The sequence below is a fragment of the Ambystoma mexicanum genome, chromosome 3p, assembly GCF_040938575.1.
Source record: "Ambystoma mexicanum isolate Mex_15411 chromosome 3p, UKY_AmexF1_1, whole genome shotgun sequence".
Lineage (NCBI taxonomy): Eukaryota > Metazoa > Chordata > Amphibia > Caudata > Ambystomatidae > Ambystoma > Ambystoma mexicanum.
The window spans coordinates 279,302,617-279,327,927 of record NC_090925.1 but is presented as its reverse complement, the minus strand read 5'-3'; the positions used below and the strand labels follow the sequence as shown (position 1 = coordinate 279,327,927).

General features: G+C 43.3%; 1 protein-coding gene across 12 annotated transcripts in view; it reads right to left on the bottom strand.

Moving 5' to 3' along the window:
- The window catches only part of ARFGAP1 (ARF GTPase activating protein 1), a 369,057-nt gene extending 344,052 nt beyond the window's left edge, over positions 1–25,005 (bottom strand). For 8 of the 12 annotated variants that reach the window (XM_069650789.1, XM_069650791.1, XM_069650796.1 and 5 more), the window contains exon 1: positions 24,866–25,004. The gene's annotated coding sequence lies outside the window, so the exon portion shown is untranslated. Of the gene's footprint in view, positions 1–24,865 lie in introns of all 12 variants that reach the window. The other 4 variants (XM_069650786.1, XM_069650787.1, XM_069650788.1 and 1 more) reach the window with 1 other exon arrangement.
- Between the last annotated feature and the right edge of the window lie 306 nt (positions 25,006–25,311).

Genomic DNA, 25,311 nt, shown 5'->3' with positions numbered 1-25,311 from the left:
CTACATAAGTATATGCAAGCTAACAACCTACAGATTAATGTAGAGAAAACAGAAATCCTGTTGATTGGGTCAAACAAAGGCAAAAAGTACAAGAACTTTAGATGGACGATTGCAAATGACGTAATCGACCAAACGTCAGAAATCCGATACGTAGGAATTCTCTTTAATACATTAATAAGAGAATGGGGCTGGTCACAAGATCTGATCCAGTGAATGACCAACTTTTCCCTGCAAGCTGCTAAGTTGCATAGACTCTATGGGAATGGCAGTGGATCCTGAACATGGAACAATACAATAGCTTGCCGTCAGCGGTTTATTTAGGGATGGTTGCAAAAGCCGTAGATAAGCCACCAAAATACCTAGGTCAATTTCCTTCGAGACACCATTGTGATGGCTTTATGAAAATGCGGTTAAAAGCCCTTAGAAACAAGGAAATGTTGTTCATGAAACATGACCGTGACACCCATGTAGGTATTGCAAAGTAGAAGTGGAATTTACTAAACATCTAATAGTAGAATGCACAGATTTGAAAACTCAAAGAACTATTCACCTGGGAAAATATGCTCTGCTGAAGGAGGACATGGAAGACTGGTGGTTTGCAATGCTAAGTGGAAACAACGTACAACTCAGCTGCTCAATAGTCAACTACTTGGATAATCCTGACCGAAACGGATACAAGAAAGCCTGACCGAAACGGATACAAGAAAGAGTTAAGAGGAAATAAACATTAAATAAAAAATTCTTAGTGATAACTTCAAACAATTTGATGAGAGATGAAAGAGTTAAAGAAAAGGAAAACACAGGAAGAGGAGAGGCTTAGAATTTGTAAATTGTAACAAGTTTGTATGGTTAAACTAAAATTAAAATTAAAAAAAGTATTACTAACACACCCTGTCGACGTCAATTTGAGTTTATAAAACAAATCTTGTAATATTTCACAACTTCCACTAGATGTCAGACTATACAGAGCATGTGATCTAAGCAGACCCACAAGCTCCAGAAACATATTTGAAGAAGTCCTTACCGACTGACTCATCAACGCCCACCTTTTAAACTAGGAATGTGAAATTTGGAAGGTACATTGTTAGGTAACGCAGACTAAAGGGGGACCAGCTATGATATGTACTCTTTAGCACAGGAAGACTTGACTAACAAAAGTTGCTTGACAGATGAGCAGTTTATTGTCTATAAGCAGGTCCTTAAGAGCATTGGCATAGGATCTGGCCAAGTGTTTTTCTTAGTTCTCCCAGTGGCACTGGGAAAAACTCACTCAACCTACTAGTAACGAAAGCCTGGGATAGCCTGAGCCATTGCATCATTTGGCATTGCTGCAACGTTGTTGAAGGGTGGTAAGAAGGCTCATGCCATTATATATTTTTACAGCTCTCCTCCTCAAAGAGCACATGGTAGCAACATTAGATAAAGCAAAGTTTGTTTTGCCAAGTAATAAACCTGAGTTCAGCATTATCCTGGAAGAACATAAAAAAAACGTTAAACATTATTAAAGAAGGCCTTCCTTACTAGCCTCAGCAGCAGATGCCTTCCAATACATCATGGCCAGGTGGATGACAAGCATACAAGGAGTGATGACATTCCATGATGATATTCAGTAAAGGATAAGAGAGATCATGTTGCAACATTAAACACATTTCCCGTAATACTCAAGCCCGAGTGGCCCAGCAATCAGCGAGAACAAGGGTATGTCCTGGTGGCAATAGGTAGGACACCTTAGACATTTGCTAATGGCAGACCGAGCACACACAAAGGATTATTGTATGCAGCAATGTTAGCACAGAGATTAAAAGAGAGCAAAATGCTTCCTTTTTAGGACTACATGAACACTAATCATTTTTTGAAATTACATTTGTTAGGAAACAGTGAAGGGCATTGTAAATCAGTTAGAATTTGTCAACATGGGAATTGGTGTATGTGAGCATTCTTGAAGTGGGAATGCCAGGTAGGTTTGCCAATTGATAAATGTTTTGGCTCAGTAAGGAGGACTATATGTACTGGCTGGAATGCATATGGATCATGGATGCATTGTCGACTGTGTGAATGTGACATGTAGCAGTGATTGATAATAGAGAGCTGTCACCAAAAGTACACGGCAAACTACAAGTAAAAAGCTTAAATATACACCGCTTACTCTGTGCGCGCGCACACACAGGCAACCCTCCATGTGCATTCACAAGCCACACGATTGCAATGGTACATCTCTAGCCAGCCAATGACACCACAAAGGAAGACAGGTGAGGAAGGTCACAGTTCATTGATCCAACGGAATCACAAAGACAAGACTTATATATTGACTTTCAGATGCAGACTATCAATCTTAGTAGGTATGTGTACTTTTACCAGATACAGAGTGTCCAGAGCTGGTTGCCTGTTGCGTTAGGGCTAGTTCACAGTGGTTGCAATGTTCTCAAATAGCCTGCTCTTGTGGGAAATAATCCATTCATAATGCCCACTCATGGACAAACACCAAGAATGAGATACCAGCACAGTGCTATTTTGGCATTCAAAGGTTCATTCATTCAGACTGTGTTTAAACTGAAAACAAAACGACAGCAAAAGGTTCATCCGTACGTCTACCTTCTTGTCAGTCTTCCTATTTATACATATTGACCAGCAGGATTACACGACACATGGTTACCCCATAAAAGGAGCACAATGAACATAATACACAAAAATCATTCTTATCACACAGTAGTCAGCAACCGGGGTTGTCGCTTCACAGTTTGGAATGCGCATCGGCAAGCTAGGCCGACAGAAGTCCCCACCAAGTGTATTAATGTTTTCCTTGCAACACGCTGAAAGAACTGCTTGTTGATTCAAGTAATTGCACATTTTGCTGGAGCTAGATTCACTAACGGCCCCTTTCAACATCACTTCTTTCACCACCTTTTGGAAGTAAGGAACCCTCAACTATGCACATACGTGAGTGGCAAAATAGACTCAGTAATATCTATGGCCACAATGTCCTTAATGGCATTTTCCTGCACCATGAAAACATTTGTGGTTGCAACAGAAGTGGCTGACAGTTTGAGGCACAGAGTTATTGTCTGACACATTGCAGGAAGGCAGTTGATACATACGCATAAGAAATACTATTGCTAATACTGCCATGAAAATGGATAGCAACTTCCAATCGAATATTGTCATTAGGGATCACAAGGATCCACCAATATCTAATGTGCATGTATGGATGTGTGCTTGGTCTGCAATAATCTGGAGGTTTTTAATAGCATGCCACACTGAAGGTTAGGTATCTGGTATAAATTAACATCATCTTGTTCCACAAATTTGACAAACCCCACCTTTCTCTGCCAGAATCATATAGAGTTCTACTCTGTTTTGGAATGCTACAAGGTGCACAACTTTCAACTCAGTGATATTAGCAAGGGCATCTGATGTTTCACTTATAGTGACTTATAGCATTCGTGACAGTCTGCATATATCTCTGGAATTAACAAAAGGGCCATAGCAGGGAATGATTGCTTTAAGGATATCTCCCATTTCCTGAGGTCCAGTATCATCCTGTATTACATGACGTTTTTGTTGCGAGAGAGGAAAGCAAGGGCTCTCTTTTGCCGCGATAGCACAAAACCAATATAGCACCGCTCCGCCCAGTTTGAAGGCAACCATAAATATGCATTGGTAGCACAACTAAAATATACTGCTTCCCCTACGTAGAGAGGGCCTTTGAACACTTTGGCAGGTAAGTGTAATGTACAGTCAGAGTTCAAGGTAAAGCCCATATCCTTTGTACCATTCCTGGAGATGCACACACTATTGTTCCTTATATGGAGAGTTGGTGCATTAGAAGGCAGTTGATAGGCTATATGCTGTAGACACATTCATAAGGAAGGACCATTCCTGCCATTCTTTAGGGAACACGTTCATTAGCGAGAAGGTTCCATTGGGCATAGCGACGCCCTCACAACCGTCTTTTGTAAGAGAATTTTCATAACGATATTGATACGGGATCCCTGGCGAGTTGCGTTTGGAGTTGAGTTTGGTGCTACCTATTTTAGCATATATGCTAAAGTAAGGGGGGGGCCTCCCCTAGCCAGAGCTATATGTAGGGCATAACAAGGTGGAGTATGGTAAAGGGAGCTGCTGCAACGGGGGGCCTTTGTCAACATAAGCTGGGCAATACAGACAAATATAACAGTTGCTTCTATTGATGATTTCATGTGTTATGTAACAGTGAAACAAAGTTATTCTTCTCTATAATCCTTTCTCTATGATACTGCTGGATCGGAGTCAGGGGGTCATTGGAAACAGAGGTTACTGTACCAAACAAGGATGGTGCTACATAATATCTCAGTACTAACCACTCACCTATAAAAAAAGAAAATCAATCCTAACAGTACTGCATAGATGAGCCCCTTGGGACAATACAATTGTTTCTCTGACAGAAGCATAGAGATGCACAGACCCTCTCTGGGGTGAAATACCCATACACTCATGATTTGGCAGAGTTTGTGTATGGAGCCAAACAAAAAAGAAAAAAAGAAATACCGACAAGACAGGCTTCACAGAGCTCAATTGCTCCTTGGAGTGTCTCTTTCTGCTACTGCCATTAAAGTTGGCAGTCTTGACCGGTTGGCAGTTGTCCATCGCGGAAAGGGATTCCTTAGGTCGTAAATTGTACCTTGTAACTCTACTTTTCCAGCAATGTCTTTGGGGCCAGCGGCAATGATTGGAATGTCAAATATCTCAGCAGATGGGGTGCTTTCAGCACCGGACACGGTAGGCAATGATGTGGCTTACAGAGAAGATGATGCTCACTTTATATGTGAAAGGTGGACCCAATAGTTGCGTCCATGACATTTCACAGTGTCCGAGTGGCAACCAATAACTGCACCCTGTAGTCCTGATGCCAATGGTGTTGGTGGACAATCAGCAACCAGTTTGCGGATAATGGACAGGTTTTTAGTTAACTCTTTACAGTAGCCGATCAACAGCGGATATGGTAAATTTTTCAGTAACTTTGGATTCGGCACACACCATACATTTGCTGGGCAGCCCAGGACTACTTCATAAGGAGAAAATCCAGCAACTGAATGCATAATAGTTCTCACAGAGAATGTTAATGGCAATGCGTCTACCCATCCTAGGGCACTGCTAAAACATATCTTGGACAGCTTATTCTTTAAAGCAGAGTTTGTTCTCTCCACCAATCCAGCTGCTTGGGGATGATAAATTGCATGAAATTCATGCTGTATGCCTAATGGTTTACACACTAATTCCATTGTGGCATTAACAAAATGGACACCATTGTCACTCCAGACAGTGTGAGGCAGTCCAAATCGGGGTAAATACTCCTTTACAAGTATTTTAGCAGTACTTAATGCAGTATTGTCTTTTAAGGGGAATTTGTCTACCCATTTGCTAAACATGCATACTATCACCAACACATTTTTCTTTCCTTAAAAGGGAGTCAATTCAATAAAAAAACAATTTTTAACGCTTCAAAGGGAAATTCAGGTGGCCGAAAATGTCCCTTTGGGGTTCCCTCACTCTTCCCACTGTTATAGGATGCACATACTAGACAGTTTTTACAAAAAGCAACAGTGGCTGGTCTTAGCTTAGTGTTACTCCACACTGTAGTGAGCAACTTGTACATTCCCTCTGCACCTACGTGAGACGACCATGCAAATAGAGCAACATTAAAGGTAAATACAGGTGTGGTAATTTCCATTTTCCCTCATCTTGCGTGTCTAGCCAACAAACACCCACAAATATTGTCAAATATCACAGTGTCTTCTTTTTGTGCGTGGCAGACATACATAAGCGATACAGAACACTACGTAGTGGCTTTGGCAGTCTGACCAGCCAAAGCATTGCCTTTTTCTATAACAACTTATATCAACTACAATTGTTTTGTGTGCACTGCATTTAATGATGGCCAATTTATTTGATAATGTCAGGGCAGTCAGTAATTTCAAGATCAAAAAACCATGTTGTATTTGTGTGCCATGTGAAGTCAGTAACCCCCTTCCAGCCCATAGGCAACCAGAACTGTGTGTGATGCCAAAAGTATACTGGCAATCTGGGTACATGTGGGTTCACATGCTCCGTTAAGGGTAATATTTTCCGCTGCCTGGGCTGAATGTCGAGGAAGCCTACAGGTTTCAACTATTGTTTTTAAGGTTGCAATAGCGTATGCTGCTGTAGAGGTGCTATCTTGTAATTTAAAACAAGATCCATCTACATATAAATTAACGTCCGGCTGTTCGACAGGGACATCCACCAGATCCACCGTTCCTTTGTCTCCTCCTCAGTGGTTAGTACACAATCCTGCATTTCAATAGAAGCATCAGATGGGAGGGGTAGCAGGGTGGCTGGATTCAGGGTGTTATGCCGAATCGCATTGTGTGGTGCCAATAATGTCAATTCATACCTAGTAAGCCTGGCATTCATTAAATGCTGGGTCTTGGTTTTATTAATCAATATGCCTATTGCATGAGGCACTGAAAGAGTGACATGGTGTCCAAACAATATGGCATCTGCTCGTTTCATGGATGGATAATGCTGCTGCAGCAACACCACTAACAGTTTGGTAATGCCTTTGCTACTGGATCCAAAGTGGAGGAAAAACATACGCACTGCTTATTTTTACCCCCTTGCAGTTGTAGTAGTACAGACAACGTACAGCCTTCGCTTTCATGCACAAACAGGGTAAAGGGTTTTGTATAATCTGGAGTTCCCAAAGCACTTGAGTTACAAAGTGCTGATAGCGCGCTAAGGTTTTCCTGGTGAGCAACAGTCCACGGCAAAGCAATAGGAGTGCTGCACGCGGTTAGTTCTAACAATGGTTTAGCCAGGAGGGAAAAATTAGGGATCCACGGCCTACAGAATGAGGTCATCCCTAGAAGCCCTACAACTTGTTGCTGCCTGTTTGGACAGCTATTGTCATAATAGCTTCCAAGCGCTGCAAATGCAGGCATCTCTCCCCTTTGACAATTGTCCCAAAATATGTGACCGGTGTCTTACAAAACTGCAATTTACTGGGAGATACCGAAGAGCAATGCGTAGATGCGAGTGTCAGCTGCTATCAAAAGATCGTCAACGTATTGTAAAAGCACCATACGAGTGATTGGAGTGAACATGTCCAATTGCGTCTTTAAAGCTTGGCTATATATACTACACTTTCAGTGTATCCCTGTGGTGCTCTACAGAAAGTATACAATCACCCTTCAATATTAGAAGCAAACAGTTACGGACTGCCTTTGTGGATTGGAATGCTAAAAAAAGCATATTTAAGATCAATAACATTAAAATATTCTGCTGAGGGCAGAATCATAGTAAAGGGGAGATCATATCGGGGACCACAGGAACTGAGGAACTACAAACTTATTAATGGCACAGAGATCAATTAGAAGTCTACACTGAGTAGGAGAGCCTTGCTTTCAGTCACTTCGCTTCAGTCTGGGTAAAATAGGACTTTTACAGGGACTACCCACTATTTCCTTTAACATCCCCTTCGTCACTGGGTCCCGCATTACTTGTTTGATCCCTTCTAAACCTTCCTTAGCCATCTTATATTGGGGTACTCACTCCTGGTTTTACTCAGATTTTAATAGGCTCCACTACCATGTAGCCCACATCATTAGAGCCAGTGGCCCAAATAACAGGGTTAATTTGTTTTAATGCTTGAGGCAATTAGTTAGTGGAAACCAAGCAACACTTAGAGAAGGACTCTGCACAACGCGTCAAACATACTCCATCAGGCAACCAATAAATGTAGCATGCAAGCGCTTCAGTAGAACCATGCCCAACAAATTCAATGCAGATTTCAGTGATTACCAGCGGAGCCTTACAAGAGTTAGTCATGGTAACGAACACTGGTTCCGATATTGGACTGTGAATAGGTTCATTTGCGAAACCCACAGATGTAGTAATATTCCCGGAGAGGGGAATGGAGCGCACTACTGTGTGGGATATTTTTGTGCTGGAGGCACCAGTGTCTAGCAGTAATTTAGCCCGCTTGCTGTGTGCCACCATTCCAACAAATGGTCCCTTTGGATCTATATGGATACACACGGGTCCCTCTCCTGGGCAGCGTATTCCACAGACTCACCCACTGTATAGTCCACATAATATTCCCTAGCCGTAAACTGCTTACCCTGTCGTGGGTCAAAGTAATTGAGCTGGTCGCTATTCACTTCAGGTGCTCCACTATTAGTTTGAATGCCACCATCAGGTTTTATAAATGCTCCCTTGACATGCCACACCTCAATGATCGGCCACAACCTCTTCCACTTAGCGGATCATCTCAGATCCAATGATCTTCAGCCCTACAATAGGGACAACCACCTGGTGGTGCACTTTCTGCTCTTCCTCTTTACATGCCTCTTCCTCTCTGCATGCGCCATATTTCCCCTACCTCTTTCAGGAAAAGCCTGCTGCATTAATGCTCTGGTCTTTAACTCATTTTCTTTACCTTTCCTCCTTTGTCTTTAGCATGGCGATTTGCATAATACCTAGCCATTGCCAATATTTAAGCAGCACTTTGGGATGGCCAGGTGGTCTCATGTCTGAATGTTATTTTTTTAAGTGAGGTAACAACCCTTCAACAAAATGGGAACAGAACGAATTTTGCCCCACCGAGGTAGACATATGCATCCCATTAAACGAAGTAACAGCTCCTTCATTTCGTGCAATATATATTTCAACTGACTCCCCTTCGTCCTGCCTGCAAGCGGTCTGCTTTTCCCAATTAATTTGCTTGCAGTGAACACTTGCTGGATACGTGCTATCAGCAGTGTGGAAGAGCTATTATTTCTTTGGACAATTCCCCAAGTTCCGCCCCCCCCTTTCCCTCGCTGTCCAGGGCTGATCATCCCACTTTATGACAGGATTTAAACTGTCTTGGATTCTGCATTGGCGCCATATGTCTGCCGGAGTATACATGAGAACAGTTGATCTATATCACTAAGCGTTAGCGGTCAGTGCGAATATACAACTGCTCAGGATTTTGCCTGATATCTGGGTAATCTTTAGTAAAAGGCAGTAATTCCATTCTGTTCCAGGGTATGTGGAACTGGTGTGTGTGTGGTTATCCGTATCAAATCCAGGCACTCACTCATAGGAAACATTTGAGTTCCCATGGACTTTGTTGGGGGATTTATGATCTACAATAGAACTTTTGGGCAGGAGTGCAACTCAAGCTTACACTCCTGGATTGCTTGCTCTATGTACTTATCGCTCGAGAGGGGGTACAATTAGTTCTCATTTACCCTTTTATTTAACAGCCATATTTGCCTACTTAGTTCAAGGATTAAGAGCGGTTGAGTGCGGAGAGCGGTTGAGCGTGGGGACCAGAAGAGAGCGGAGGAGCGTGGAGAAGGGACGAGTGTGGAGAGCAGATTAGTGCGAAGCAGATGATTGTGGAGAGCGGATGAATGAGGAGAGCGAAAAAGCAAATGTGTAGCGTGGATGGGCGTATGGAACGGATGTGTATATGGAGCGAACAAATGTCTGATGTGGATGAACATATGGAGCAGACGATTGGGTGAAGCGGGTAAATGTGTGGTGCGGACGAGTGTGCCTAACAGATGAATCCTTGGAGCGGACAAAAAACATAGAGCAGATGAGTGTATGGAATGGATTAACAGACAGAGCAGACGAGTAGTTGGCTTTTCCGATGAGTGGATGGACCGGATGACCATTGTGGACTGAACGAGTGCCCTATCTGGAGCCAGTATGTAGACTAGACAAGTATAAACTACAAGAGTGTGCGGACTGGACGAGTGTGCGGACTGGACGAGGGTGTGAACTAGATGATGATAATGACTGGACGAATGTGTGGAGCGAACGAGTATGAGGAACGGACGAATATGTGCAACGGACGATACTTAATATGCTTTGGAATGAAGGAAACACTTGAAAACATACATCATACCACACCCCACGCTTACTCTCCCCCTTACACCACCACTCATCTAGAACACAGAGATACTATGACACCATTCGGTATAACTGTTCTCATATCTACATCTCCCGCTTACTCCACATCACTCCAAGTAATCATTGCTGGTTTCACACCCCCCAGCCAGGCGTTCTCCTCAGGTCTAACGCAGCCACACTCGTTCTGAGTAAAAGCGACCAGAGCGAACAGATACTCCTGACCTCTCAACCACCACACCTACAGCTAAGAAGCAGTACCACTCGTTTTCCACACCAGCTGCACACATACCTGGTGCGCACAAGCACTTTTGGACTCCCTCTACTCTCTCTACTGACCTGAACTTCGGTTCCCAAGGGCGTTCAACCTACCAGCGCCTTCAGACCATACCAATGGTATATAAGGCACTATATAAATGCGAAATAACATAACATAACATTATTGCGAATATAAGAATCTCTCATTGCTGGGGCACGTATACTTTGGTTTGCTCTATTCCTTCTACCCCCTTTTTTGATCCATAACAACACTACCATTTCCGCGGTTTGTGTCCTGGGCTGTAATCCTGTGGGCACGGGGTGGCAAGGAGAGGCCCTTATCGCCAGGTATCCGATAGGGGGTTGGCAGAGGCCTTTTCACCATTAAACATTTTAACAACAGGTCGGTCTCATCCTCCAAGTTCACTCCTGATTAAGGTGTCAGGGTTGAGGGGTAAGCCTTGGCTACAAACACACCCTTAATTCTCATATCTCCACGGTCTACCTCTTCTGAATCCCTTTTCTTCTCTTTATGATCATATGCGCGTGCTTGGCTTGATCTTTTTTGGATTGTGGGTTTTAGTTTTTAATCTGTGCTTCTCTCATGGATTGTCTAGCATAATCTTCCCATTGTCTACATGTTTCTCATTGCAAGGGTCTAATTATCTTATCACCTTTAGCAGCTAATGCTTCTCTTAGGTACCCCATTTTCTCCAGGTCAAGAGATCCATGCACAGGAAACTAACTCTGAGCCAGTGGCGGTGTATTTATGCCATTTTTGTAAGCCCACCACCACCCCCAAGCCCTTTTTAATCATCAATTCCCAACCCGGCGTAACTTCCGGGGAGTCAGAACATGTTGCTCCATAGCACTGGGACGATTTCAGCCCACAACACTTCATTTTAGTGCATGAACTACCCATGTTTTCAACTCAGGTACACTACGGCTCATTTAACACAATGTTCCCATAGAAAAAACAACCTTATACGGTCATTCCAGGATTCATCCATAATACATCAAAGCATGCTCATCATCACATCATACACATACTGCATCCAGAATGGTCTCACCCAATTCTGTTGTTCATGCAGGCTTCCCACTGTCCAACAAGTGGGGGCCTCGGTCACTGAGGATCAGTGTGTTGAGGAAATCAGCTGGTGGCCGTAATCCGTGGCTGCAGGAAATCTCCAACCTCCTTGTGCAGTGCGCCCCACATCCTTCGCCGTCCACTGCTTGTTCCCAGACCGTGGCACACTGTCCAATTGGATCCTATCCAAGAAGAGGTCCCATCTGCGGGTGCCATTTTGTGGGAAATAGTACATTCATAATGCCCACTCATGGACACATGCCAAGAATGAGATACCAGCACAGCGCTATTTTGCCAGTCAAAAGTTTATTCATTTAGGGTGTGTTTAAAGGGAGAGCAAAACGACAGCCTTCTTGTTACATAGTCTTCATATTTATACATACTGACCAGCAGGATTACATGACACATGGTTACAATAAAAAGGAGCACTGTGAACATAGTACACACAAGACATTCTTAGCACGCGGTTGTCAGTTAGCCACCTGTTTTTTTTCATTTTACAGTTTGGAATGTGCATCGGCAAGCTAGGCCGACATAATTAGCCCATCAATTGTTTTCCTGTTTTCCTCGCAACACGCTAAAAGAACTACTTTTTCATTTAAGTAATTGCACATTATGCTCGAGCTAGATTCACACTCTAAAATGGTCAGCTCTACATCCCGTCCAGGCTACTAACATATCAAAGGTCAACCATGGTTTCATAACATTCATAGAACATCTGATTACTTAGAAATGTGTTGTACAAGCCGTTTGTCAATTAATCTGACCACCACAAATGACAGTTTGAAGCAACAAGTGGTTATTAGAGCATTTAAGAATCATGAAAATCCAGATTTTAAAAAAACAGGAAACATAAAATAAAATGGTCACGCTACACTTTTTCTGATTGGTTTGTGTGGCTCTTTTGCATGTTCAGTTTTGAGACAACCTTCTTCAGCACAAAAAAAAAAAATTTGAAGAAAGAGTTAAGCCATACATTGCATTAGTAAAGGTTAGGCCTCTGATGCGCACAACCTACTTCCTACCAGTTTGCAGCCAGTCTTGAGTGAAGTTAAGGCAGACTTGCACATAAAAGCATGTGATGTGCAAAGACAGCTGTATCACCAAGACTGCATAAATGTATATGCATTTTAAGCAAGAACACATTACCAGGCTTTCCTGTGCTGAAAGATATAGTCCTCCATTTGGACCCCTACCCATTCACCACCATTGCTCCCTTTATCTGCTCCATCACTCTTCCCCTACTAGCTCTATATTCAGCAAGTCTTCCTTAATTACCATTTGCCTTAATGCCACCATCAGTGTCTTAGGGCCAGATTCACTAAAGCATTTTACAATGGTGAAACCCATTGGAAAATGCTCGGTAAATCAGGCCCTTAATATCACAAGCACTTCTCATTTACGCTTGCTTCGTTAATCTTGGTGCTTTAGCGCACTTTGTACCTAACCTCTCTTCCAAGTTCTCCTTTCACGTGCTCATTTTTCCCAGGATTTGCACTATTTTGTTTTAGCGCCCACTAGCTCATCACTCCCATCCCAGAGGGCAATGGGTCTTTAATAGTATTAATCTATGAGAACACAACCAAGCTAATATATTTCAAGAAAGAGTTGAAAACTGCTCCTGCTCCCTCAAAGTAATCATTGGGCAGCCAGTACAACACAGCAGGACAACACCAACTATTCCTTTGGGGCATGGGCCAATCTCCCACAGTACAATCTACTTTGTTTTAGGATCCATATACAAGCACACCAATGGCTGATTAACGCCATACAATGTTTCGAAACCCATTTGAATATTCGGGAAATTAGACCACCAGCGAGCCACTGGCTGGAAACAGCTGTAGGTTCCAGAGAGGTTGGTGAAGCTGTAAGAGAGCATCCGACACCCTGGCACTGTGCAGATGGTGAACAAGATGCAGATATACCCATAACGATAAATACCAAGTGGGAGCAGCTACATCAGCCCCTCGATCACCAAATGCCCCCCACCACCAGTAATCTAGAACTGAACAATGTCTACCTGGAACACAGGGATGCTTGGCCAGTGTAGTGTGAGGGAATGGCTGCAGGGACCACAGCGTATTGCATCACTGGGAATTACGCTTATGGGTGTCTAGTTATATAGAAGCATGCACGACTTGTTAAAATGATGAAAGCTTGAAGGGGGGGGGATGTCAACCGCTGGAATAAAATGTTGTTTGGACTTAATGGCCAGATACTCACCTAAAACGATCATTATGCCCAAGCTACTATATTTATTCAGGAATATCACATACGCACATGGGCTGCCCAGGGTTATTTCACTAGTTGTATCTCGATGATTGCCACGTTTGTGTGGGCAGCAAAGACACCACAGACTAGCCATGAACGTTCTTCTAATGGCACTCAAGAACAGGGGGGCTACAGGTGAAAGATTTGTGAACTATTTTCAAGCAGCGCAGCTGCTATACCTGGTGGGGTGGATGGATTGCAATGCGATGGCTCTACATGGCTGAAGAAATCTTAGTGGAGAGTTACCGGAAATGACAGCATGAATATTGGTGAGGGGAATACAGAATGATGGAGGAAAGAGACACGGAGAGAGGCGAAGATAGCAGTCTGACATGATATGCATAGAAGGCCAGAGCACCATCCTCAAAATCATACTCCTCCATTCCTAAAGAATCGTGTGATCATCTAGTGATAAGATTGCATAGGCTTTGGCAGGATGGATCTCAGAAAATGTAAAAGGTTAAGTTCTCTAAAAAAACGTTATCGTTTTAAAATATTGCCACTACAAAATATATTAAATTTGTTTTTTTTAAGTTCCTGTGTAAAAAAAAAAAAAAAAAAAACTGCAAATACAAAAACACAGCAAATCTGCTATAAAGTCCCACTTTTAAAGGACATGGGACATCCATGTTGTATGTAGAAACATCATTTTTTTCTTTAATTCTCTGCTCTCGTGGCTGTAATCAAGCAGACCACCTACTGGGTGCTTAAGCTTGTTACTGCCCGAGAACAGAGAATGCAAACACATTCACAGGACATGCAGTCCAATAAATGGCAATCCTAATACAGCAAACTTAAACACTTTTTAGCAAAATAAGTATGCCGAAAAGCGTATGTTTACTATATTAAAACGATATTCACAGGACTGCCTGTCCTGTAAACGAGTCAAACACATCCTGTTTATTTAACAGAGCGCGTTTTCCTTGCTTTGCCAAAAGGGACTTCCGTGGTCCAGTGGTGAAGATTTAGCCCCTTCAACCACTCGACCAGAGTTCGAAACCCTGTCAGGCTTTTTTGTTTTGGTGCATTAAATAGTTTAAACATTTTTTTTTTTTTAAACACCATTTTTGACACACCAGAAAGAAAGAAAAATAAAAGGCCAAAGAAACAGGCTGCCAGTCGAACGTGGGTCAAGTGGCTGAAAGGGCAAAGGAAATGGGGGGGGGGGGGGTGGGGTGAGGATGTGAACATCTAGCAAAGTATTTAAATAAGCAAGAGAGGGGCGGGAGGTTTACGACAGAGGATCGAGGCTCCCTGATAAGTGTAGGAACATTACTTCACTGTTCTATGGAGTGCACGCGTGGGAAGGAAGCCAACTGGCCAATGTGCCTATGCATATGGGAACAGAAGCAAAGTAAAGAAGACTGAGGAGTAAATGGAGCAGGGATCTAGGAAATATTACAAACGACGATTAAAAAAAAATCCATGTGCAAAGACTGGTTACCTAATCGTACATATCTTCATGGGAATACATGGAGTAACATGTGGCACATTCCGCGTTTAGTGATAAGTGTTTGGCTCGGGCTAAATACACAAATCTCAGAGGGATGCCTCGTGAATGAGGAACAATAAAATGGTTTGTGAGCCAAATTGATTTTCCTATAAGAAATGCAAGCTCCTCTTAAAATATATCCAAAAAAGAACTGCATTGAACTAAGACAGTCATGTTTTGTGCCAAATATCTTTACTTTTCTTGCTTGGATCAAGGACATTATACACGTTTTAGGTAGAGGGCTTCCCAGTATATGCATATTAACATCAATATCTGTGAGTCAAGTTGATTTTTAACTAGGTAAGAATTGGTTACTCATTCGGACATGTCTTCATAGAAATACGTGGAGTAGCGCATGGCACATTCCCTGTTTCGCAATTGTGTTTGGCTCAGGCTAAATACACCTGAATCTCAGAGAGATGCTTTATTAGTGAGGAACAATAAAAAAGTTATGCGAGTGAAACTGATTTTCCTATAAAATATGCTAATTCCTCATACATACTTCTATCCATAGAATGGCACTGAACTGAATGTGCCATATTTGGGGCCAGCTTGACTATTTTTGCTCGACTCAGTGAAATATACACGTGTAAAGGGCTTTCCAATGTATACATATCAACACTGAGACCTGTGAGCCAAGTTTATTTTTATGGAGGCAAGGACTGGTTACTTATTAGTAGGGGTGTCACAGTATACCGTTATAGATACCGTGAACAACTTAATTGAACTATAATAACCATCAAGTTGTTTATACCGGTGTACCGTTTTAGGGCCTGCAGCTATTAAGTGAGCTTTTCAATCTGACTCGGAAAGGCTGCAGTAAGCAAGTGCTGCACAGTCAGGATCTTGCACTGTGGGATGTGGCGTCTGTCAAGGGGGCCTTGTTTAGCAGACAAGAGCATAGGGAAAGTGCGGCCACATTAGTAAACGAAGATTTGATGCTGTGACCGCTCATTCTCTGTGATCAGTAGAGTCGGGTTAAAGATCAGCCGATTTGTAGTTTTCCCACCAATTTGAAAGATGGGGAACTACACATCCCAGAATTCAAAGGGGGGAATGAACTGGATGCCCTTCTGATGCATGTCCACAAAAAACGTAGACTGTATGAACACTGGGCCCATCAGTGCTTTGTGCTATTATATAAACTGTCCTCCTCCACCGCCCCCCTCTGTCCTCCGTGTAGATTTGCACATTGGCACTAGAGTTGCTGCTTCATTTGATCCTTCAACTGCCTTCTGCATATGGCACTGGACTCAAACAGGCAGGAAAGATTCTACATTCAATTTCTCAGGTCTATACTCGATTTGTGACACCACTCATGAAAGCATTTCTCCGTCTCAACTCACATGACAAGGTTCCTATTGCACTTAGACCTGGGGAAAATGGTAATGATGGGGCTGTGGTGAGGTTGTGGTCCAGGCCATATTTGTGCCGATATTTATTTTAACTGTCATTTTCAAAATGTTTTTGGGCCACCATCTTTAATAAGGTAAAAGAACATACATTGCAAGAATCAAGAAAGAAATCAACAATGCCCACTGAACGCTGTCCTGTTAGGATTGCATGGTCAGTGGTGACTCCAACATCAAACCTTTATGATACACCAGGCAGATGGTAAACAAGCTATAGTGATTTAAACAATATGCAACCATTCGGTGAGTGTATGTTGGCTATGACATAAGAAACACAATGACATGGGCTTTCAGACCTCACATGAGGGATTTTTCTCCCTTTAATGGGATAAAGCGTTATCAAAACAAACTTTTAGGACCGATCACAGCGAAGGGTCATGATGCCCATGCCATGTGGTTCCAAAACAATGCAGGTCAAGGCCGATTTTCAAAGCAATGACCTGTGACTGAGCAGCAAGCTCATACACTAGTCACTCTTTCATTCAAGGCGATCAACGAGTGAGCGCCATGAAAGACCAAATCTGCAGCCGCCTTAGGATTCCTGGAGGATCAGCTACAATGTGCAGACACAAGTTTCAAAATGCTGACAATTTCTGAGTTTTAAGAAAATATTTGTTAAGATACATAGATATCTGTGGGCCAAGATGATTTTTAAATAGTCAAGCATGTTTTACTTATTTGTACATATATTCATAGAAATATATTGGAGTAACGTTTTACAGATTCCACGTTTCGTGAAAGATGGCGTTTGGCTCAGGCCAAGTACACCTGAATGAATCTCAAAGAGGGATACCTTATGAGGAGCAATACAAAGAGATATGTGAGACAGATTTAGTATAAGAACATACTGTTTCTCATCAGACGCAAGTCAATAGAATTAAATGGAACCAAGTCTGCCAGATATGGTACAAAATAGCTACACTGAACCGAGTCTGCCAGATATGGTGCAAAATAGCTTGACTATTCTTGTTTGGCTCAGGGAAATGACATGTTTTAAGTTGACTGATTTGCAACATATGCATATCGACATCGATATCTGTGAGCCAAGTTGATTTTGGCACATTTGTGAAGAAATTATATTTTTGGGGTGTCCATAGTGTGGTGATGTGTGTAAGAAATACAATATCAAGTGAGCCAAGTTGAATTTCACAAAAAAAGGAGAACGCCAAAAACTAAAATGCATGTTTAATTTGATGTAGAGGATTGAAAAACAACCCATTCGGTAAAATTGAAATGTTTTATTAAGATGCTGCTTGAATGAAAGCTCACTTAAGAAGATGGCAATAAAAAGCTAACTTCAGCGCCAGTGCTTTAAGTGGGTTGTGAAATCAGGGGTGGGTTAAATCACCGGGTATGGCCTAAAGAGCGTTGGGATTGCCTAAAGGTAGGCTACAATGCACTACACAATACGCTCAACATGGTCCTGTTTGCATCTAGTCTCCATACTGTAAATAAACGGAGTATAAACAATTTAGTCAGTCAGCAGCTAAACCGTCCTCACTCTGTCAAAAAAACAAAAATAGTAAATCACCAATATGATAGGGAGAGTGGAAAATAGCATCAATGTGGGTTCTTTTGTGCTCGGTGGCATAAGCCAAATAGCATTTAGGGAACATAAGAATGACCCCAAGTTTTTATATTTCACAAATGTTCGATAGTGATGAAACTCTTCTGATCATGTTTGTACAGTGGGATTGGTGCTTATATTCATTTGTCATAAAAACAAAAACATGAAAAGCCCTAACTTCAAGCAACACTTTTGGACTTGGATGACTTCATCTTTTGAGTGCGAGGCTTGGGCTGTTTCGCTTGAGCAGAGGGCAACTTCTTTTCACAGATTATAAATCGATTGCATAGCCCCTGCAATTTTCTATCAGGCTCCTGACAGCTGCACAGTAGAAAAAGCAATCTGTACTTTTTAGTGAAGCAGAGGGCACCCTGATTTGAATTAAGCTGGGGCAATGTCCCTGCTAGCCCCAGTCCACTGAAAGCCCCAACATAGCAGGTCCCCATGCCGGGTACTGGATAACGGGCGCTGTGAAACAGTATGTTCTTATTGTATAAGCACCTAACAAGCAAACAATAAACACCCATCATCATGCATCTCTATTTCGCTCCATTTCTCCTTCCACTCACTCTTTTCCTTCCATTCCCTCATAGCCTTCAACCTCAGTCTCCAGGTTCCTAATCTTCCTCTCCCCCCTGCATCCGCAATACCCCGAAAATAAGACACTCTTAGGATCTCCAACCGCTTCTATCTGCCCTAGCCTAGTGTAAAACACCTGCTCCTCTCCCCCCACCATGCATCACTCTTTCACTTTGTCACTGGAACGCACAATCCCTCTGCAAAAGTCTTCCTACATCGCTGACCACTTCGACTCATCGCACTCAACTTTCAATTCTTGCTATTGCAGAAACCTGGATCTCCCCTCATGGCTACTACACTAGAAGCTCTCCACAGCGACTGCTAACTTCTCCCACACCTGTTGGAAAGGGTGGTAGTGTGGGGGTCCTCATCAAGAAGGCCCTCAGCACTGCCCCTCTCGCACCCTCAGACATCAAATCTTCCTCTTTTAAATATGCCACTGTTTAACTCCTCCCTCCTACCCCTCACACTGTTCTGGTCCTCTAAACTCCTCCGTCCATTCTCTGACCCTTCTCTTTGAGTCATTTCCTTCTGACATCTCCACTGTCATGCTGGGGGACTAACCTTCCCAAGCCTTCTGCACCCACCTCCCTCAAACTTAAATCCCTCTTATCTGAACACTCCCTCTAATCCCTCCATGACCACACTACCCACTCTGAGGTGAACTCTCTTGACCAGGTCTTTCCCTTAATGTCAGGCTCCTCTGCCGACCACTCCAATGACCCCTCTCACTCGGATTGCTCCCATAAGATCTCAGTCTCTCCACCTTCTACTCATCTCCACTCTTCAATGACTGCGAGGAAATTTGAGGCAGGACTCGCTTGCCCCTTTACCGTAATTACCCATTTCATACCTCTTCCATTCACCATGCTTTCTCAGACTGTCACTATGCACTTATGGCTCGGTTTGATCAACACTATACTGCTTGCATATTAATTACTTCCCAGTGCTCCAGATAAGATTTTGAAGAGGGAGTATTTTACTCCTTATTTTTTAAAGTTGCGAGTAAAATGATTTTCTTGAGAGTAAAATTGTAAGTCCATTTCCCAATGGGAGTATTTTAAAAGCGAGTAAAAACATGTTTTGAAAAAGATAAATGTTTCTTTTAAAAATTATTTGTTGGCTCCTCATTATTCACGTACATTAAAAGATACAGGTTTGCTTACTCTGATCAGGCAGTAATATAGTAACGTTTTCCTCTTGTACTAAACACACTACTTGTCGAAACACTGCCATGGAGCTGTTTGGGTGAAAGCAGGGGCACAGGGTGTTAAGTGTCCCGTTTGCTATATTTTGTTGGGAGTATTTTTACTCCCTATTTTTATTTTTGGGGAGTAGTTGAGTAAAAGTGGCCGATACACCCCTTAGCTGTAGGGCTGCACCTTCCTGTCCCAGCCCTCAGCCTTGGATCACCACTGAAATGCAGACCCTCAAAATAAAAATGTGCAGTGAATTATAACGCTGGCACAAATTACAGACACCTTCTCTACTTCTAGCCTACAAAACTTCCTGTGTTGACCCAATCCCTGTAATGCAGTATAAAATCCTCCGACTACACAAACCCAATGTCCTTCCTTTGCAATCACCACGCAAACTTTCACCTAACCTCCAATCTTTGCTCAGACCTCCCAAGCCAATACCCATCAACTGCTCCCTTTCGGCTCAGTACTTTCCCTCTAAAATCTCAAAGAACTTGACACTCACAGCCTTCCCCTCTCCCTAGCCAACCTTCCCTCCGACCACCACCCCTCCTCCTCCTCCCTACCTATTCTACTCTCAACTAATGCTCCCTTACCTCTCCTATTGAATTAGCACCTACCCTTGCCAAATGGCAATACATCTTGCACTCCTATAGAGCCTTTTGCTCCCTAAATGGTCAAAGACTCTGTCTCAATCACTTGTCCACCTCTCTCCAAGCTCTTTAACCACTCCCTCCCTGTTGGACTCTTCCCTGCCTTCTTCAAATCTGCAACAGTCTTAACCCTGTTGAAGAAACCTTCTGCTAACCCAAATGTCCCAGAAAACTATCACCCAGTTCACACTCCTTCCCCATTATTAAAACGTCTGACTGGGTTTCGATAGGATCACTAAATACCTTCAGAATAATGGTTTCTGAGATCCACTTCAAATATGGTTGCTGTAGTAAATACTCCACTGAGACTACACTCATGCACTCTACTGCTCAAAGCTCTCTTCTATACTCATCCTTTTGAACCTTTCTGCGGGTTTGACACCCAACCACTCCTCTCTCTCCTCCTCACTCTATAGGTTCTTGGATTTCGCAAATCTGCTCTTGCCTGGATAGCCTTCTACCTGGAAGGTCAATCCTTTAAAATCTCATGTAACTCGCAAACCTCTGACCCCACCCCGCTCCCCGTCAGCGTCCCTAGGAAGACTTCTCATTCTTTGGCTTTCACCCTCACCTTTTTTCGCCGAGGAGACAAATATTTTTCTCAGTTCCCTCCTTCTTACCAGTCATCATGGAACAGATTAAAAACTGTCTCACTGCATAGCTCTTTCCGGTGCCACATGTTGAACTCTTCAAAAATTGAAGTCATCTTTCTCTCAGGTTCCAATGTCATCCCTACCCTTCCTACCTAAACTTATTGCTCCTTCACCCAAGACTAGCTATCTTGGGATCCTCTTTGATAGCGACCTACGACTGCAACAATTCATCACTACCACACTACCTCTGCTGCTCGCATTAACCGTAACATTCCTTTTCCTATAAACCAATCGAAACTCCACCCTTGTGCTCAGCAAACTCGATTACTGCCCAAGCCAACTCCTTGACCTTCCCCTCTACTCCTTCCTCCCTCGAGACAAAGGCCTTCACTTTTTACAACCCACCCAGACCCTCCTCCACTTCTACCTACTGACAACATGCTGGCTAGCACAACCACTCTCTTTTCACGTTTCCGGTCTTGCTCCCCAGAACCCGTCTGATTGTATCTCAGTTTATTTACCATCTTGTTTGTTCCCTTCGATCCTCCTCTGTACTCAACCTCATCGTCCCATACCCTCTCGCTTTTTCTCCTTACTCGCCCCGCTCCATTGGAACCCACCACCCATAAGGGGCGCTTTGAAACAGAATTGACGTATAAGCGTCTAACAAATGCACAACAGATAAATAAAAGCCCGCCCAAACGTGGACCTCTTCAAGCCTGGCTTAAACTGCACTTACTTGCTAAAGGAGGGAGCTCCTCCTACCCTCTTCCCCCATCCTCCCTACGTGACACAACCACTGCTGCTTAATGATGTAATTTTGTATATTTAATTAGTACTCTTTAGTTTGAAGCAGCCCCCCCTTTAAGTTAATGTTACTTCTGTAAGTCACCTGTATTCTTACGTACATTTTGTGTCTGTTAGTTTTGTCCCTGGTATATCCTAATTTTTTTGACCATCATAAAACTGACTGCTTGTTGCCCTCATTATGCTACTATACAGAATCCTTAGTAGTAATGATTCTGCCATCTGTAAATGTGTTATTGTAAGTCATTTTTGATGGAACCCGACAACCCTATTCCTCAAATAGAGACAAATGCACACTGATGCACATTGGCAAGACCCAACATCACAACATAGAGAGTGCTCAGTTTAGAACCCCTATGCAAGTAGAAGCGCCCTCTGCCCTCCTCAAATTCTGGGAAGATCCCTGCATTGGATACATTAAATCGGTACAGATTATGTCCATAATTGCAAAGAATGTAGGGCCAAGCTTAACATTCATATAATATAGCCTATTGGGCTTGCTACACAGTCCAATCCATATGCAAATAAGTACAATATAAAACAAAAACAAATCAATAAACATTACATTCTTACATTACTGTCAACAGTGTTCCCATTCAGTCGTCATGCTCAAGACCCGAGCGCCATATTAATCGTTCAGCATTATAGAGTCAAGAAAATGTCACCCATCCTGTCCCACAGCTTAGTCATGTGATAGATGAGGACCACATCATAGCCATCAAAGTAAGACTGCACACACAAAATCAAGGTCCACCTCGTCAATGTTATAGCAGGATGCCAAGAACGCCTTACTGCGAATTGGTCGCAGAGCCTCACACCTTTTCAGTGAATAGATGAGGCTTTCAGAAGTATTAGCCCTGCACATCCAACAATCAATGTAACTTCCACAAATCCCCATTTTACTAAATAAGATATCTTAAGTTGAATGTAATTCGGAAATATGTGGCTATGAATGGATTGTAAGGATAAGCCACCAGATAATTGGCACCACCGGTGTTAAACTGCTGATGACTAGCATTCATACATCTGATGGGGGACAACAGAAAGTGTCTTGGTCCTGGATTAAGGTGGGAATGGACACTGGAGATCTTGGGTTGAAGAATACATCTGGAACCTTCCAGGTGCTAATGGGTGGATTTGCAGCGGATACCACCCCCCTGCCCCCACTTGCAGGCAAGGGTCTGTACACAGGCAATAGTGCTGGCCAAAAGGGTAATAGCCCTCATATAGATGTGCAAAAGCTAGCTATGTGAGGGATTACACACACAGGGCCTGGGCACATCCTCAGTCAATACCTTCTAATGAATGGTGCGAATTTGAGAGCGTCCTAGACAGTGCTTTAAATGGAAAAAAAGAAATGCAGGTACTCACCAAGCTACGAAGCTGGACATTCCAACATAGCACTTTTGGCACAGCACCTTGGGCACAGATCCCTTTTAGGTGCGCCCTGTTTGCAGGCAATGCCCAGCGAGATTAAAGCATGTGCCAAGGATCACACACTTTGGTAGAGAACTGTATCTGGGATCCTTTCACACAAACCTCCAGTTTGTTGTTATGCATTGTACTAAGAAAGTTATAAAATGACTTTTTTGCATATCAAACTAGCAGATATCCTAGCTGTGAACTAAGCTTTAGAAGGGGAGTTTTATTATTGCTAGCTTTCATTGCCTAATAAGAAATTTGGTAGGTAACTGGAGCGGTGCGCGAGTTTTCAGTCGAACACGTTACATCACAACTCCAATTACTTAAACATTTACATATCAGAATAGGCAATAACAAAGAAACAAGGTAAATATAAATTTCCCAGACTTTCCAAATCAATCTCTGCCGCAAGAAAAAGGCGAAGCCCACTTAGCGAAACCGTGTTCCGCACCCTGATGTGCTAAAAGCCCAGTAACTGCATGTCTGTCTCCTTTTGTTCTGCAGGGTGGGCCGTGGGAGAGGGCGCTGCTTCCCCAGCAAAGAATGCAGAAGCGTGGTCGTTTATTTTGCCATAAAGTGAAATGAATACCTTTAATGTTCACCTCGCTACATAGATGAGTACCAGTGCACTCTTTCAGGCATTGAGGAGTGCAAGTACTCAAAAATAAGTACAGGTACTTCGGTCCAGGTAGGACTGGCACACTTAAAGCACTGTTCCTAGCATGACATGAGGGCACAGAGGATGGAAGTGAACATGTATTCGACAGAGCAGTCAGGTGCCCTCACAGAAGGCGACAGTTGGGAACATTAGACTGTGCAGGCATGAAACGTGCACAGACAACGGATAATTGAAGAATTGTTAGGTATATCCATTATGCTGCTGTGTAAATATTGGAGTCTAGAGTAATAGTGAGTTAACCGAGGATCAGCTAAAGACGAATCATGAATCACAGTAACTGGTATGCTGTACTGAATTGACAGGTCAATAGCGAAATAAGTCCAATGTACGAGGTCACAAGATCGCAATTTTCCATCCTCCCTCCCCCAGCTATAACTGTCCAATTCAAAACTATAGATTCGCAATGTGTTAAAAAGTCAGTAACCCGTGCTACCACCAATGCCTTGGCCTTCACCCCTCAGATTCACACCCAGCAGCATCCGTACCCTTGTAACTCAATGCCCAATCTGTTTATGTAGCCCCCTTATGATGTAGGAATAGTCAGCATGCGAATCCTGGCACGTTCTTAATAATATGTAAACGATCTCCCCCTCTGGTCCCCTTAGCCCCCACCACATCTCTCAATCAGCTTAACAACACGAGCCGCGACCCCTCTATATCTCTCCGCGCTGTCAAGATTTGAATCGCCATCGTTCCCTTAGCTAGTCCCTTGTGTTGTCCTATCTATCCCATCAGTAACCATGCACCAGAAGACCGACTCACTACGGTACAGCGGTCGCTCATCAGAGCCATCTATCGCACTGCCCAGCCTCCCGGCGACCCTTTCCTCGCTAGTGCCCAAGATCCATCGGGAAACGCCTTGCCCACAACGGGCCGTCCGGTCTCTGGCTTCGTTTTTTCTCGATGCCGGGTCATTTGTTGCACGTCTCACCTTCCAGCGCCCCTGTTCCGCTCAGCGTAGCCGGTGTTCTCTGCAGAGTCTTAGTCGGCGACCATATTGCGCGACGTTGCACTGCGCGGGGGCTTGTGGGTGACAGAACGTAGGCGTTAACCCATTGACTGCCGGAGTCAGGGTTGGTGTGGCTGGCGTGGCGATGGGCAGAGCCTGCCAGAAACGTCAGGGACGGAAGGAATGCTGTGTCAGAGCACGCGAACAGAGGGCGGGGCTTCGGTGATGTGTCAAAATACCTTGCATCGCAGGTATGCTAGAGAATGGTCGCGCTGTGATTACTGAACTAGGTGATTAGGTGCTTACCATGCGCTGAAAAGCTGCCCGTGTATACAGTCAAGCAAAAGCGTGCGATTAAGGAGAATTTTCTAGACTGTGCACAGCTCTCTTACTAGTTACTACCGAAGGAGCGATCCAAACATTGTCGC